The sequence below is a fragment of the Sturnira hondurensis genome, unplaced genomic scaffold (genome assembly GCF_014824575.4).
Source record: "Sturnira hondurensis isolate 20B ecotype Veracruz unplaced genomic scaffold, ASM1482457v3 Scaffold0000780, whole genome shotgun sequence".
Lineage (NCBI taxonomy): Eukaryota > Metazoa > Chordata > Mammalia > Chiroptera > Phyllostomidae > Sturnira > Sturnira hondurensis.
This window is the reverse complement of record NW_028073411.1, coordinates 21192040-21208148: the sequence shown is the minus strand read 5'-3', so window position 1 is coordinate 21208148 and position 16109 is coordinate 21192040.

The window sequence follows — 16109 nt, the reverse complement described above, 5'->3', positions numbered from 1 at the left end:
AGGGAGTGGACGTGCTGGTCCCATGGGTCTCAGGGGCCCCGCGAGGCTCCACTGGGCTGAGGGGACACGCAGGTGGTGGCAGAGTGCTGGACAGGCCCAGGGCTGGGCACACGGGCCGGGGCTCCCGGGGAACCCGTGCAAGACCATCCCCCTCCGGAGCCCGAGGTCGGGCACCAGGAGGCAGATTCCGGAGGAGAAGGCACCTGGAGTCCCGCCGGAAGCATCTGCCCTTAGTGCGGCCAGACCCCAGTGCCCCCCCAGTCTCCCTTCCTGGGGACCAGCCCCCCATCAGGCAGGTCTCCCACCTCCCTCACCACAGCCTCTGTGGGAGCAGCCCCACCGGTCCATCCCGGGACCCTCCCTCCCCCCGAAGCCCCACCTGGGGGACGGGACAGGCCGGCAGGTGCGGCCCCCATCCCCCCTCCCCTCCTCCCACCAAAGCAGACTGTGATGACCTGGCGGCTTTCCGGAGGGCGGCTCATTAGGGAGCACATCAAAGGGGACACTGATTTCCGGGCAGAATGCGGCCACAAAAGAAGGAGCCCACACAGGTGGGCAGAAGGCACTTTTGAAAAGGGAGGGAGGGAGGGAGGGCTTTGAGACGCTAACGCCAGCCAGGATCCGGGCGGGGAGGGAGGACAGGGCTGCGGCCACCACTCCTGCCCCTCCCCACTCAGCCGGGGTGGGCGGAGGACCCAGGAGGGGCCGCTCGCTGGACGTCGTCTGCTAAGCCCCAAGCTCGGCCCACACAGGCATCAGCGCCCCGGCCGGGACCTCAGGCCGCGGAGGATGGTGAAGGCTGGACCCACGGAGCCCGGCCCCCCGGGACGACAGCCACTCCCGTCCCGCCTTTCCCACCCTCCCTGAGCTCTGCCCTCAGGACCGATCAAGAGTCCCCCCTACACACTCGGGCACACGGACGCCGAGTGTCCACCGAGCTCTCGGACGGGAGCCACCCCCGAGTGTGAGCGAGCAACAGCCAGAGCCACGGCCACGGCCCAGGGCCCCCACCCCCTAACTCGGGGCAAGACGTTTGGGGTTTTTACTCTCTCACCAAAAGCTCTGCTGCTCACGTCACCTTCCCTCGAGTTAAGGCACCTGCTGCTAAAACACAGGAAAGGGAGGGGAGACCCTCCCCTCGCCAACCCCTCTGCTTCAGCAGAGCCCACTGCCCTCCTTGTCCCAGAGCCCTGGGGACTCCCGCTGGGGGCCAGGGCAGCGAAGGTGGGTGCTGCGCCCGTCCAGACGCCCCGCGGGCGATAGGTGGGCAGGGGTGGGGTCCTGTTCCTCACCACCCTCCACCTCGGGGGAGCAGGTCCCAGCCAACAGGACACAGAAGAGGGTCCTACCCCACACACGATGCAGGTGGGGTGGGGGCGACCCAGGGGACCAGGGATGACCGGGGCTTCCGGTCAGCAGAGGGCCGGATGCTCCCAGGTCCCGCCTCCAGGAGGCCTGGGGGGGGCGAGACAAAAGACCCCCCTCAGCCATCTCACCCTGGAGGCTGGTCCAGGGCCCTGTCCTCTCTGCACCTCAGGGAGTCCCAGGATGGGGCTGTGGGGGGCGGGGCTGTGGTCCTGGGTCGCTGGGGAGCCCACATCCACTGCAGACGTTCACCCCACTCATCCCAGGCGGTGACCCACTCCGTGTCTGTCTGTGGGGTGAGCAGGGTGAGCGCTGTTCAGGTGAGAGGAGGCACCTTTTCAACACACACCTCACCCACCTGAGGAAACGCAGAGGATTCTGGAGACTCCGAGGGAGACGGGGCTGGGAGAGTCTGCAGGGTTTCACGTCTCGGCCAACGAGGTCCTGGGAGGAGCCACGGGGACGCGACCTGTGGCCAGCGCCTGCCCACGGGCCAGGCGCACCACCTGGGGCCACAAGGAAAGGGGGAGGCAGGGGGCAGGACCTGGGGGCTGCCTCCCACCTCTGCCGCAGCCCCTCTCTCTCCGGGGCTCCTGCAGCCGCCACCCCTACTCCAGCCCTCCCTCAAGGGCAGGTGAGCGACCCCACCCACCCCCACCCAGAGCTCAGGGGAGGGGACGGTGGGTCCCTCGAGCTTGGCCTGCTGCAGGGTGGGGGCAGCACAGATGCTGCATTAATGAGGGGCTCCGTCACTGTGCCTGGGACTCTGGGGTAACCAATGGGCATCCTCCCACCCTCCAGAGCCGCCTGTTGGCCAGGAAGGGACCTGCTCAGGCCGTCGGGGAATTGTCAGCACTGCCGAGCCTGCCCGGCGGCCGTTTCGGCGTGGTCTTGGCACCCTGGGAGCCGGAGTGACTTTCGGGGCGCACCAAGGCCACTCCCCGTCGTCAGCATGGGTCTCTGTGCCCACAACCGCATAGTGTGCGTTTGGGGTGGGTGGGCAGAGTTTCCACGTGCGGCCGCTGGAGACCCCGCCCTGGGGACCACCCATCTCCATCGATTCCCTTCCGCTCTCTCACCTTGCACCGTCTACGCTGCTGTTCCAGCCCCGCCAGGTCCACACAAACAGCCCAAGCAGATCAAAGGCTGCTGGTCAAGGACGCGGCTGCGCCCGCCTCTGCAACGTCCTGGCCGGCCGAGGGCCCCAGGCCTGGACCCGGGAGGGACCTGCCCTGCCCGCCTGGCCCCGCACATGGGGAGGCCTGAGCAGGTGCTGAGGCCCAGCTCCCGGGCGGCCGGCCCGGCCCCAGAGCGTCTGCCGGGCCCAGCGTGTGACGTTGATGACCTGTCTCCCTCCCGTGAAGTCAAATTCCCACATGTGGAGTGTGACCTACCGAGACCGGGCGGCAGAGCCCGTGTGACGGCCACACACTGCCCCTCACCACTGAGTAAGGCGTCCTGTGTGCTTCTCAGAAGAGGCTGAGCCACAGGCGGCAACCGGCCAAGACCGGGGGACAGGGAGCCACAGTGTAAATGACATTGTCACCGTTGGGAAATGCACACCTGCCCACCCGGGTGGGTGCTGCCCTGGCCCTGGCCACGGTGACAGTCACATCACAGAGAGTGTCAGCCCTCGTGACACCCTGAGGATAAACCTTGCCCGTTGGTCCCGCACGGCCCCCCGCACGGCCCCCCACACGACCCCATGAGGGGTCAAGGCCCAGAGATGCCGACAGGGCTGTGTGCCGAGTTCCCGTCGGACACCAGTGGCCCACGGCCACCTGGAGACCTGGGGCCCGGGGAGCAGACGCCCTGTGTTCCCCAGATTGCCGAAGCCACCCTCCACGCCCCAGCCCAGGGGCGGGTCACTTCCCCAGAGCCATCTGCGGGGCCCAGAGGGTGGCTCTGGGGTCGGCCAGTTCAGTGGCCTTGCTCGTCACCGGGGCAACGAGTCCCACACACGCCAGCAGGGTGGCGCCGCAGGCAGGGCTCTGGGGTTCAGACACGGGGGCGGTCGTCCCTCTCTGTGTCCCCCTCAGACGGCAACAAGCTGGGTTGGGGGGCCCTTCCTTCCTTAGTCCCACCGCCCCCCATGCAACCTGGTGACTCATTCCTGCCACCGCCCACTGCACAGGGCGGCACTCAGAGAAAGCTGTCCCCGAGCCCACCCACCAGCCACACTGCTGTTCCCAGGGGTCCGGAACACGTGGCCCCTTGGTGTGGGAGTCCTCGGGGCCGCCCTGGTGCCACCGCTGGTCTGGGCCCGGCCCGCTCTGCCCTACGTCCTGTGAGCCAGTCAGGCCTCAGGGAGCTGCGAGGGCCAGGACCCCGTCCGTCCACCACGAGGGCAGGTCCGTTCTGGGTACATGTGGCCTCCGCTGTCCAGGCCTGGACGGGCCTTGTCATCCAGGCTCCCGAGCCACCGCCCCCTTCTCCTCACTCCTGAGACGCTTCTCAGAACAGCTGGGGCCGTGGGACAAGTCCCAGGGTGTCCCACACGACTCAGTCACACCCAGTCAGTTCTAGAACCAGGGCGGCTGGAGGTTACTGGGAAACCCTCACGTATTTGGAAACTAAGTGACAAGCTTCTAAATAACCCACGAGTCAAAGAAGAGTATTTTCAATGAATGAAAATAAAATACAATGTTTAAACTTCACAGCTGGAGCTAGAGTTCCCCAAAGAGGAGCATTCAGAGCATGAAGACTCGTAAAACCCTGCAAATCCACGACCTTGGCTTTCACCTTAAGAAACCAGGGAAAGCCCTGGCTGGTGTGGCTCAGTGGACTGAGTGCTAGCCTGGGAACCAAAGGGCCACCGGTTCAATTCCCAGTCAGGGCACAGGCCTGGGTTGTGCGCCTGGTCCCCAGTAGGGGGCGCACGAGAGGCCACCACACATTGCTGTTTCTCTCCCTGTCTTTCTCCCTCCCTTCCCCTCTCTCTAAAAAATAAATAAATATATAAAATCTTTTTAAAAGAAGAAAAGTAGGATGAGGGACACGCATGTTGAATTAAAATTACACAGCAGAAAAGTATGAAGATCAGAGAGGAAATCATAGAAATAGAGAAAGAAAAGGAGAAAAAACGATAAAACCAATAGCTGGCTTTGACTTTGGAAAGATTTCTCCGATGTGACATCAAAAAGGTCACCCTCCATTCTCCAAAAACCTTGGTTCACGCTGGCCAAGCACCCAGGAGAGAGAGTGGTTTTCAAGACTCTGAGCCCCGTGCCTGGGGGTCTGGGGGTCTGGGGCTCCGGGGCCGGCCTGGTGCAGACGGATGCTCAGCCAGGGTGGGCCTCGCTGTGGCCACCCACCACCCTCCCTGCTGTGCTGGCTGGTCCTCACGCTGGCTCGGGCCCAGCAGGTGTGGACAGGGGCGGCTGAGCGCCCATAGGTGTCCTGCATGTGGAGGAGGGGCCCCTCGGCTCCCAGGTCACCCTTCCCGGGCAGTTCGGCCGCCCTCCCGTCCTGGTGTGTGAGCGGCTCCGCCGCACAGTCGTGCGCACGCCTCTCCTGCTCCCCATCCTGAGGGACGAGAGCAGAGGGTGGATTACGTGAGTCCATTACAATGTCCCCAAGCTGCCGGACGTCACCGCGCCCTGAGGGTCAGGCCCCAGCTCTGGGCTGCCCTCTCCCCTCTGTGGCGCTTCCTCTCCCAGCCCATGTCTGCCGAGACCTACGAGGCCAGGCCACCACCTGCCCAGCCAGCTGGCCCAAGGCACCTCGGGGGCTGGTGGAGGAAGCCCGGTGCCTCGGGGGAGCCGTCTGTCCAGAGGCACAACTCGTGAAGACAAATGTCCCATTTCCACAAGATGAGGGCGCTCTGCCTTTCACCACCTGATCCATGGACACCTCCCCACAGAGGACACACCACGTGCGATGGCGGTCTGTCCAGTGACGTCCTTCCAGGCCAGGGCCAGAGAACCAAGTGTCAGTGTGCAGAGAATAAGTAATTCCCTGCTGCTGACGGGTGAGCCCGCCTCCCCGCCGCCCGGCCCTCCCCAGCGCCACGCTCACCGGCTGGCAGAGGGTGCGGACTCCTTCCCCACGGGAGCCCTTCGCAGGGACCTGTGCTCAATTAACCCACAAGGCTTATTTCGGCTCCACAGTTGAGGGCTTTTATGCTAAATGTCAACAAACGTGTTTAATTTGTGTGTTTAACCCTGGGCTTCAAAACAAAAGCAAGAAGAAAACATTTTAACGAGAAAGCCACAGGGAGGCAGGTGTTTCCGGGACAGGGCGGGGCAGACACGCTCGTGGTCCTCCCGCCTGGAGACCAGGCCGCCGGCAGGAGGTGGGCCCGGTGAGCCGTGGGAGGGGTGTTCCCGCGGGACCGGCAGCCGGCCACAGCCCCAGGGGCGCCTCCACCTCCAGCTGTCCCAGGGGCAGGCCCGGCACCCTGAGCGAGACGCGGTGCTGGCCCGGCGGCCCCGTGTCCGGGCAGCAGGTGGAGGCGAGCCCTCCCTCAGAGAAGAGGTGGCCGTGCAGACCCGGGGCACGTACCCGGGAAGGGCACAGGGGACCGGCTGTGGAGTGAGCGGAAGGCCACGGGCCGTCCACATGCGGTGCCCTGGCTCTGCGTCCACTCCTGACAGGTCGGGTGGGGTCCCAAGGCCGGGCTGCCGGGGAGGGGGAGGGGGGCGGATGGGCTGGGCTCTCCAGTGAGGAGGATGGAAGAGGAAGGTGCGGGAGGGCCCGCTGCGCCGACTGCACCTAACGGGGCCTCGGAAAGTGTCCTCCAGGGCCGGCTGCGGCCGACCGCGGGCACCTCTCGCATGGCGCGAGCAGGAGCAGGTGGTGGTCACCCTCTGCCCAGGTAAAGGGCTCTCCTCCGTGTCTACCCTGCACACTGATGTCTCATCAGGGAGAGAACTTAAAACTTCAGCTGTTTGTGAGCCCTCCTTCCATGTTCTCACTGACACATGACACAAACACCATCCATCTACGTGCTAGTTTTAAATGTCACGTCATACCCGCTGCGTTCTAGCTGCGCTTCTCCGTCTGGGCCAGAGTCGCCCCCTGAGGCCTGGGGGCCCATCGCTGACCCCCACGGGGGGAGCTGTACTGTCCTGCCAGCCACATGTGAGTCCCAGAGATGTGCTGAGGGAGGCCGAGGGTCCGAGGGGAGGGGCCACTCTGGGGACCCAGGGGAGGAGGCGGCCAGCCCTGAGGGGCTTACAGGGGAGCAGGGTGGGCAGGAGACCCCACGTGTGAGGTGCTGGCTGGACCTGTTCCCCGGTGACAGACACGGGGAAACAGTTCCCAGTGGCCTCGGACGCATGTCACAGGAAAGTGGAGGTGGTTCAGTAAGGGCAGAGATGGGGGCGGGGGGGCTCACGTGGCCCCACGCAGTCCCTGGTTCTCGGGGGCCGAGGTGGCCAGGCCCTGTCCACAGGGTGACGGGACTCGGCTGTCCCCGCCCACTGCCATTAAATCACCCACAAACCCCAGGCCACCAAGTGCCTTCGGAGCTGGCACTCCGACCTTGTTAGAGAAGGACTGATGGGCCATGAATGTCCTTGAGAGGGACAGCGACCTCAGGTCCAGCGAGTGGAGGAAGGAGCGACTGGGCCGGGCCACCTCACTGGCTTCTGCTCCGAGAAAGGCACCGTCTTCAGGAGCACAGAGCTGCCCGGAGCGAGCACCCCGTCCTCCACGTGACTCCTCAAGCTAACAGGTCCACCCTGGTCAGACCGAGAGAGGCGCGCGGGGCCCGCTGTCAGGCTGGCGGGCCTCCCTGGGCCTACGGGCCAGTGCCTCAGCCCCCGGAGCCCTGCTTGCCAGCCGTCAGGCCCGCCCTGTTGGAGGGGCAGGTCGCTGCCACCGCCACCCGGACACGCTGGCAGCTGTGTGTCTGTGTCGGCTGGCAGCTTCCCCCGAGCGCGGTTATTTATACCCCAAGCGGAAATACACAGAAATGGGCAGCAATTTTTAGTTTCTTTCACAAAACACAGGATGAGGCCGAATGGAGTCGGCTTCCAAAGGATCACAGATTTCAGATCTGGAAACCGCGGTTTGCCTTCAGCCGCAAATACCATTCAGAGGAAACCGTGTTTTGTAAAAGAAGCTGCGTGTTGACAAATTTCTTCACCTCGAATTCGGGAGGGATGTCACAGCTCCCAGAGTCCATGTTCCACTGGGGGGGCCTTGTGTCCCCCTCACGGGGCCGCAGGGGGCAGGGTCCGCACGGGAGGTCATCAGACCCGTGTCCCCACATGAGGGCCCTTCCCCCGGAGGAGCCCAGAGTCTGTGCCAAGCAGTTTCAGCATTTTCTGGATCCCAAAGGGAGGACATGGGGGGAGCCCAGGGGGGCGTGAACTCTCCCCCCTCCCCATGGCCCCCACCAAACCGGCTCCCCAATCTCACTCCCAGCTCCCTACTCACTCCCCAGCCCCTCGGACATGCTATCAGCCCTCCGTGGCCCTTGCTTCTGGCCTCCGAGGCCGGTGCCCACCCCTCTCCCTTCTGCCCGTCAGAGGCAGCAGTGCCGCGTCCCCCACTCAGCGACCTCCAGCCCCCAAGGCCAAGTCCACCACGTCCGGCAGGGTGGGCCCCTGACTCACACCCCGTCTCCTTGCTCCTTCTGGGGTGAGTCACTGTGGGCTTTCGTACAAGAGAAAGCTGCCCAGTGAGGAGGGGACCCGAATCCCCTCCTGCCCCAGACCCTCGCTGTGTGACCCTGAGTAAGTCACTTGACCTCTCTGGGCCTGTATCTATGCCCATAAAATGGTCGCAAGAGCGGCACTTGTGTGAACAGAAGTGGACACATGGGAATGGACTTGCCCAGTGTCTGGGACACAGTAGCCTTTGTAACGTGGAGGATGGATGGTGGATAAATAGATGGATGGATGGTGGATGGATGGTGGATGGACAGAGAGACCCCACTCCTAGCTCAGCCAGTCCCTCACAGCATCCACCCTCGGGCTCCACCTGGCCCCACCAGGTTCCCAGGTGCACCGTCTGGACTACAGTGGAAATCCCATGCGGTTGTAGCAGCCCCAAGGAGCTGCCCCCACTGAAAGGCTGGGCGGGGGTGGTAGGCTCACCCATGAGCCCCCAAAGGCCTCCACTCACCGGACATCAAGAGGCCCCAGTCATTCTCTGCTCGACCTGAGCTGGGCCTGCTTTTTGCCTTGGGCCCTGGGGGAGGCCGGTTGAGAGCCTTGTGGAGAAGGAGGAAGAGAGCAGAGCTGACACACAGGCGTGGACCCCAGGCTCATGAGCAGGTGACGACATCTATGCTCATGAGTCGGAGACACGCAGCGACTCCCAACCTCTGTCCTTCTGTCTTTAAAATCGCAGCAAATAATTAGCAGAGAATTTTAACTAAAAAGAAAACAGAGTAATAAGATACTTAATCATTTCCAAACTAATTACAAATATGGCCATACCTGGAAACACGACTCTGCACAAACGACAGACAGCCCACCCACGCGGGGCGTCTGAGGGCCGAGGGACCGCCACGCATGCCTGAGGCCCGGGCGCTGACGCCCCTCCGATCCTGGCAGCACCCCACGGCTTCCCGAGAAGCGGGGAGAAGGGTTCTGAAGTCTCCACCTTGTCATCAATGCTTGTCATCCTCTGTCCTTTAGGTCGTAGCCGTCCCAGTGGGTACACAGTAGCATCTCCCCTCGGTTCAGACTTGTGCTCCCCGGTGACTAATGAGATTGAAGTGTCTTGTCTTGTGCTGATTGGCCACTTTAGATCTTCCTTGGAGAAATGTCCTGCTCACTTTTTTCTCTCCTCACTCAAGGGCGTTGTTTGCTTTGCTTTCGAGGAGGGCGGGAGGGAGACAGGAGGGGAGGGCGAAGCAACAATCGGCTGCCTCCCGGGACCAGGGATCGAAACCGCAGCCTAGGTCTGCGCGGTGACTGGGAATTGAACCCGCGACCTTCCGGTTTCGGGACGACGCTCCAGCCAGGCAGTAGGAATGTGGTGGGGACCCCACCAGCGAGTCCCTGCCCTCGGGTCCGCTGCAGAGGAAAGATGAATGTGGACCAGTCCTGAACTGTGATCCCTCCCCCGATGTGGAGTGTGGGGGTCGGGGGGGGGGGTCCCAGGGAGCTGGGGCACAGGGCACTGAGGGCCAAGGAGGACCCCAGCAGGCCAGCTCCTCGGGAGGGAGCCGGGGTTCGGGACGCAGCTTCCGCATCAGCTCCTTCCCAGGCACCCAGAGATGGGGACTCCGTCCTCCACCCCCAGGGCCTGCACCCCCAGACGGGCTCACTGCAGGGTGGGGGCCAGACTTGACCCACCCCACCCGCCGTGTCCCCCAACCACCCCCAGGTCTCAGCAGAAGCAAACACCCACATCCCCTCCCACGTGGGAGCCCCCAGATGTCAGACGCACAGGGAACACGCCCAGCCTGGTGTGAGGACCCCTGAAGCCCATGAGGCAGAGGAGATGCCCGCCCCACCTGCCCAGAGTACCAGCCCCCCAGGTCCCGCCCTTTGCCAAACTGCCAGCTCATAATGGGTACCGCTTCAGAGTCCAAGGGCATGACTCCATTCTGCCCGAAGTTATTATTTAAACTTTTCCTGCTAAATATTTTATGCTTTTCTCCCAAACTTCGGATTCCCAGAAATCACTCTGGGTCCGAGGTTGGGCACCGGGGCCGGACCGTGGCCAGCAAAGAGCACGCCTGCCACCTGGTGGCCATTTGGGGAGGCTGCAGCGGGCGGGAGAGGGGACGAGAGCAGGGGCTGCAGCCACGCGCAGACGGGGCCCTCTTGCCAGCCAGGCCGGCTCCCCAGGGGAGCGCCACAACGCATCTCGCTCCCCTGAGGGGCCCGGGGGCCCGGCTGGCAGCCCGGCCACCCTTGACCTCTCTCAGCTGTCCCCCTAAGGGTAGGACCCCCAGGCTCAGGGACTGGGTATGCAAAGAGGGGCCCTGGGGGGCCTGGGGAGTGTCCCCAGCAAAGGGGCCAGAACCTCAAGCCCCGCAAGCCTTCTCTGAATGCCCTGGGTCCCAGTGCGGCCTGAGTACAGGACGAGGGTAGGGGTGTCCCTTCCCTCGCTGGACCCAGGGGGAGCTGTCACCCCTGAGGGGCCCTGAAGGAAAGCAGACCTGGTGACCCCTGCTGAGGTGACATCAGGCCAGGCCAAGCTGCAGGGACAGGGGCGGGGGCTGGGCGGGTCTCCAGGCAAAGAGAGCCGCCCACGCGGGAACCCCACCTTCCCTGCAGAACTTACCCTGACTTTCTTCTCCAGTTTGTTTAAATTAGCCGCTTCACATAAATTCAAGATCCTGAGTACCTTTTGATGTCTTTTCTTGCTTTTAAACAAAATTTGTTCTCACTAATAAAAATTGCTGCATGTGCCTTGCAAGGAAAAAAATCCCCCTTAAATCGACCCAGAGCAAAGCTGCGCTTTGTTCTGTCAAAACCCACCTCGGATGGCGATGGGCCGAAGGCCTGGACCGTCGCAGACCACCGGGGGCGCAGTCCGCAGGCCCAACACGGCACCCGGCAGGTGAGCGGTGGGCGTCTGCAGGGGCAGTCGGTGGGGAGGCAGGGGCAGCGGGGCAGGTGGCGGCCTCGGGCCGTCCCTGCCAGTCCCGGGCTGTCCTGGAGCGGCTGGCCGCAGAGGGCCTGACCAGCCGGCGGAAGCATCGAGACAGAACAGGAATCCTCCGGTGGTGATGCAGACCAGCGGAGGCCCCGGGGGACAGGGACCCTCAAGTCCCCAAGGGGTGGGGGCCAGAGAGGGAGGGGGGAGCCCCTGCCACCCCCTCCCAGCCAGACCCAGACATCCCACGAGGCCCACACTGCGGCGGGGTCTGTGGAGCAGTGCCCACGGGTGCTGAGCCCTGCGGCCCCCCAGGCCCTGCCGTCCGGCAGACCAGGCCACCTGAAAATGACAGCACATTGAAGGCAGCGATTTCAGTTTCCACAGACATCTGGCACGTGGTTACTGACCTGTGATCGCTGGCAGTCATTGAGAAATTAAAATCGCTACTTGTTACTAAGTGGGAAGCGAACCACTAATTGGGTTTTAATTTATAATTGAGTCAGATGCGTTTTTTAAAATCCCTTCAGAGCGTTTTCCCGGGAACACGCAGGTGGCGAGCCACAGGGAGGGTGTCCCATGTCCTCCGAGGACACGCATCCAGGGCCACCTGCTGAGGCCGAGCCCGGTGACTGGGCAGGGTCAGCAGAGGGAGCTTGAGGAGCAGTGGATTTCACCAGGCCTGGGAGATGGACATCCAAACATGAAATGCAGACCCAAGATGAGCCAGGAGCTGAGTCTTACCAGCCTGTCTAAAGGTGAGCTCCGCGCACCCCAGCCTCAGTCCTGACCTAGTGGGTGAACTTGGGGGTCGAGGGGTGGACGCCTGGGGCCCCAGGAGGGAACCGTCCAAAAGCTGCTGCCCCTGGGGCCATGCCGAAGTCCTCCTGCCTCCTCACCGGGGCCAGCGTACCCACGCCTGCCGGGCAAGAGCAAACCCCACCACCGAGGGGCCGGAGCTCCGTGGGGGCGCAGACAGGACGCAGGCACGAGCCGCCCCTGGGCTCACTGCAACACTCAGCCAGCGGGCTTCCGCCCAGAACAAAAGCCAAGGCCCCACCCTCGGAGAAGTGGCGGCCTCTGAGCCTGGGAAGGCCACCATGGGGACAGAAGGGCCTGCATGGTGTCCAGACCCCAGACCGTCCCCAGGACCCGGCCAGCGTGCAGCCAAGCGAGGCACACCAGAGGGCCGCTTGCAGGCTGGAACGGGGTGACGGCCAGGCCCTGTCTGTATTCCGGGTGGTCCACAGTGGGTGTTCAGTGAGATCGGCAGGGACGGGCAGGGGCAGGCCCAAGGGGTCTGCACACTGCCTGGGGGCAGCAGGCCTGGGGCCCTGCAGGAAGCGGGGCAGTGTGGCGGCACAGGAGCCCCAGCCCCAAGAAGGGGCCGTCCTGCTGACTGCTGAGGCTCCGTGCTGGGCCTGGGAGTGGCCCCAGACCACCCCCAAATCAGCTGGGGTGGGAAGCAGTGCCCCCCAATGGCTCTCCTCGCTGCCTGGGAAACGACTGAGCTTGCCAGATGTAGGGGTTCACCCCTCTCGTGGCCCCGGGAAAGCTGGGGGCCATCCCTTCTTCGAACAGCAGAAAACAGCAAGTGATGAAAGGGAGGCAAAGCTGCTCAGGGTCCCTGACGTGTCTGGTGGGGACAGACTGGCCTTAGTCACACACTGGAACACACGCGTGCCCCCGCCCTGGGTCCTGGCTCAAGAGAGGTGAGAACACAGTCCCCCCGCTGGTGGTCAGTACACAGACGGGCAAAACTGGAGACGGCCCCCAGCCAGGGGGTGGACGCAGGGCGGCACCCCACGCAGGGCCCACACTGTCACCGGGGCACCCCGTCCTCTCCGCCTGTGGGTGCAGTGAGCTTCAGTGCTGACCACCAAAGGCTGAGCCATCCTCTCAGGCCAGGACAGACCCCGCTTGGCCATGTCCCCGTGCACTCGCAGTGCCCAGCTGGGTCTGCGTCACTAACCTTGTTGAGGGTTCTGGCTTCCGCGACCTCGAGGAAGGCTGGCCTGTGACGTCCTCCGCAGACACCTCTGCCTGGGTGGAGGGGTTTCCTGGAGCGGGTTGTGCAGAATCGGCACGGTTTCTCCTTGAATCTCTGGCCGGGGGTGTCGGTCGGGTCATCTGGGCCAGTCTCTCTGGTTTGGAGTGTCATTGATTACAGATTCAATGTCTTCAACACACACGGACCTATTCAGGTCGCTTATCTCCTCGCACGACTCTGGTAGGCGTGCCACTCAAGAAACTGGCCCGTTTTACTTAAATTTCCAAATCTGTGGCGTAGTTTATAATGTCCCTTCACTGTCCTTTCACCGTCATGCGGTCTGTGGGGACGGCCCGCCTTCCCACTATTGAAGACTGGTGCCGTCGCTCCTTTTCTTATCGGCCTGGCCAGGGGCTCATCAATGTCATCGAGCTTTTCCAAGATCAATAGCTATTACTCCTATTGATTTTCTCTACCGTTTTCCTGTTTCCAGCTTCATAAACTTCTGCTGTTTTTTATTATTTTTCTTCTGCTTGCCGTGAATTTAATTTGCTCTTCTTTTTCTAGTTTCCTGAGGTGCGACCTTGACAGCGGATCCTAATCTTTCTTTTCTAATGTACGCGTTCTCCTACAAACGCTCTGTAAACACGGTTTTGCGGCACCAGTCCTGCTTTCTCGTGGGTCCGTTTTTGCTTAGTTCAAGGTGTTTTTAACCCCACTCGAGACTCCTCTTTGACCGATGTGTTGCTTGTTCTCCAAATATTTGGGGATGTTCTGGCCGCCTTTCTCTTTGTAGATCCTGCTGTTTAACACGCATTAAGGAGCGTTCGCCGCCCGGACTGCGTGGGCCGCCCCTGTGGGTGGAGCCGTCCGTCGGCGCCCCCTCCCACCCAGCTGGGTGAGGGTGCTGGTGGGTTCCACCCGTCCTCAGGCTGCACAGCAAGCAGCCAGGTGGAGCGCTTTGGCCAACTTCCCCTCCCCGGGGTGCCCGGGGGGACCAGGGCTCTGGGGCTCCGACACCGGGCAGTGAGCAGGGAAGCAGACACACTGGGGTGGCCCCGTGACCCCCGCCCCAGTGCGCACTCCTGTCCGTGGCCCCTCCCCAAAGGCGTGGGCAGGAACCGTGACTGGCTTGTAACCAAGGGAACAGGGTAAGGGGGGTGCACACGGCTGCGTCACAGACACTGAGCCCATTCCGCCGAGTCACGGAGGGAGCACCCCGCACCCCGCACCGGGGGCGGCCTGGCGAGGAGCCCACGCTGCAGTCCCACAGCCGCAGGAACCGAGCTGCTCCGACAACCTGAGTGAGCGTGGCGGCCAGCCCTCCACCAGCCAAGCTCCCCACGAGACCCCCGTCCAGCTGCCTCCGAGACTGCGGCCACGTGCGCTGGGCCCAGGCCCGGCCAGAGAGCAGGACCCCTGCCCACAGGCACCGAGGACAGTACCCAAGTGAGGCCTGAGGCGCCGCCTCTGTGCGTTTGGTTCCGAAGCAGCAAAAAGCCACTAGCTGCAGGTCTCGCTACGGCCTTGGGGAAGCTCTGCGGCCAAGCCCAGAGGACAGCCCGGCCAATGCCGCGGGGCTCGGACAGCGGCTCTGCACCCACAGAGCATGCACGAGCTGCTGCACGAGGGGCCATCCCCAAGGCCCAGGGAGGAAGGCGGGCGCAGAGTCAGGACCACCCCCGAGGGTGGAGTGTGGCTCCCGGGAGGGTGGCGGGGACCGTGGGGGTCCCACGAGGCTGGGGTACATGGCTCCCCGGCTCCAGACAGGCCCCCAGAGCCACTTCCCAGTCACGTGCTGCCGGCAAACACCATCCATGACGCGACTCAATTAAGAAACAGTGACCAGGAAATCAAGAGTGGTGTTGCATCTGGTGACGGCTCCGAACGTCAGGAGAGCCCGCCGATCACTCGGAGCCAAGGTATTAACCCATCGGGACACACGTTGTTTGCGGAGAATTACCACATATTCCAAATGCTTTCAAACTTTTATTTTCTTTCCACGGTCTCCACGTTTCCCCAGGCCCGATGCTGATTAGTTCCAGCTAAACATGCCTTTTCTCATCAAAAGAAAAGATCATGCGTTTCATTCCCAATTAACTCGCAGGAATCTGTCAGGAGTGATCCAGCTGGAGCCCATCACTCACTGCCGTGTTTCTCCAACTGCCGGGAGCCGGGAGGGGTGGCCCCAGGGGCCGGGCCACAGGGCAGGGAGGGCCAGCACAGCTCACTCTGGGCTGGGGCTGCCGGGTGCACAGGCCCCCTGAAAAGAGCAGGAGCATGGGTGAGGGCCCCCATCACCACCTCTGAGTAGTTCCCCCACCCTTGGCCTAGAAGCCATACCCCAGGCCCAGCTGGGAAGACGGGGGGGCCCTGGCCACCCCCTCTAGGACCAGCTCCCAGAACAGGCATGGAGTTCCAGCCTCTCCGCCCCAGCAAGACTGGGCCTGGCCTGAGGGGCCAGAGGACTCGGGGGTCTTGGCTTCATGTCCCCGGGGGCATCTGACAGCGGCTTGCCCACAGTGCTGCTGACACACGTCCCGTTCTGTGTCGCTGGGAGGGACTTCCCCAGCACCCTGTGGGCCCGTCCGACCCGTGTGCGGTTCAGCACAGCCAACAGGACGGCCTTCTACAGGAACGCCTCCTTTTCTCAGGTCAGAGCCTAAGGGCAGAGGCAAGGAGAGCCCAGGAGCAGGAGGCCTGGGTCCAGGCCGGGCCTGTCCAGGTGGTCCCAAATCGCTGCCGAGATGGAAGACCTGGCCGTGAACTCTCGGCATTCAACACTCGGAAACAGCACAACCTCCAACCCCCGTGCCTCCTTCTGAGACCCACAGGGAGTGGCCTATTCGTTGCTCCCAGATGCACAGTCAAGCAGGAAACAGGGACAGCCCCCAGCATTCAGGGACAGGGCAAGGGTCTTGTACATGAGGAGGCATCTGGGACAGAGCCCGGCGACCCCAGCACTCAGTGGCAGAGCCCAGTTCCCAGCGGGGCCACCAAGGTGTCGGTGTCTGACCCGCCACCCAGCACGGCTTTCCCTCCTGCACCCACCCAGCCCCACCAGACCAGGAAGGGAGGCCTGCCTCCTCGTCCACGAGGGCAGGTTCCACATCAGACACAGAGCGGAGCCAACCCCACTCAGAGGCTCCTCCGACCCAGGCCCCCTCAGGCCGGCCCACTTCCTGTCCTCTCCCTGACGTCCACCCAGGAGTTCCCCTTCCGGGGCCCATGGTAATGCGCCCCCCTC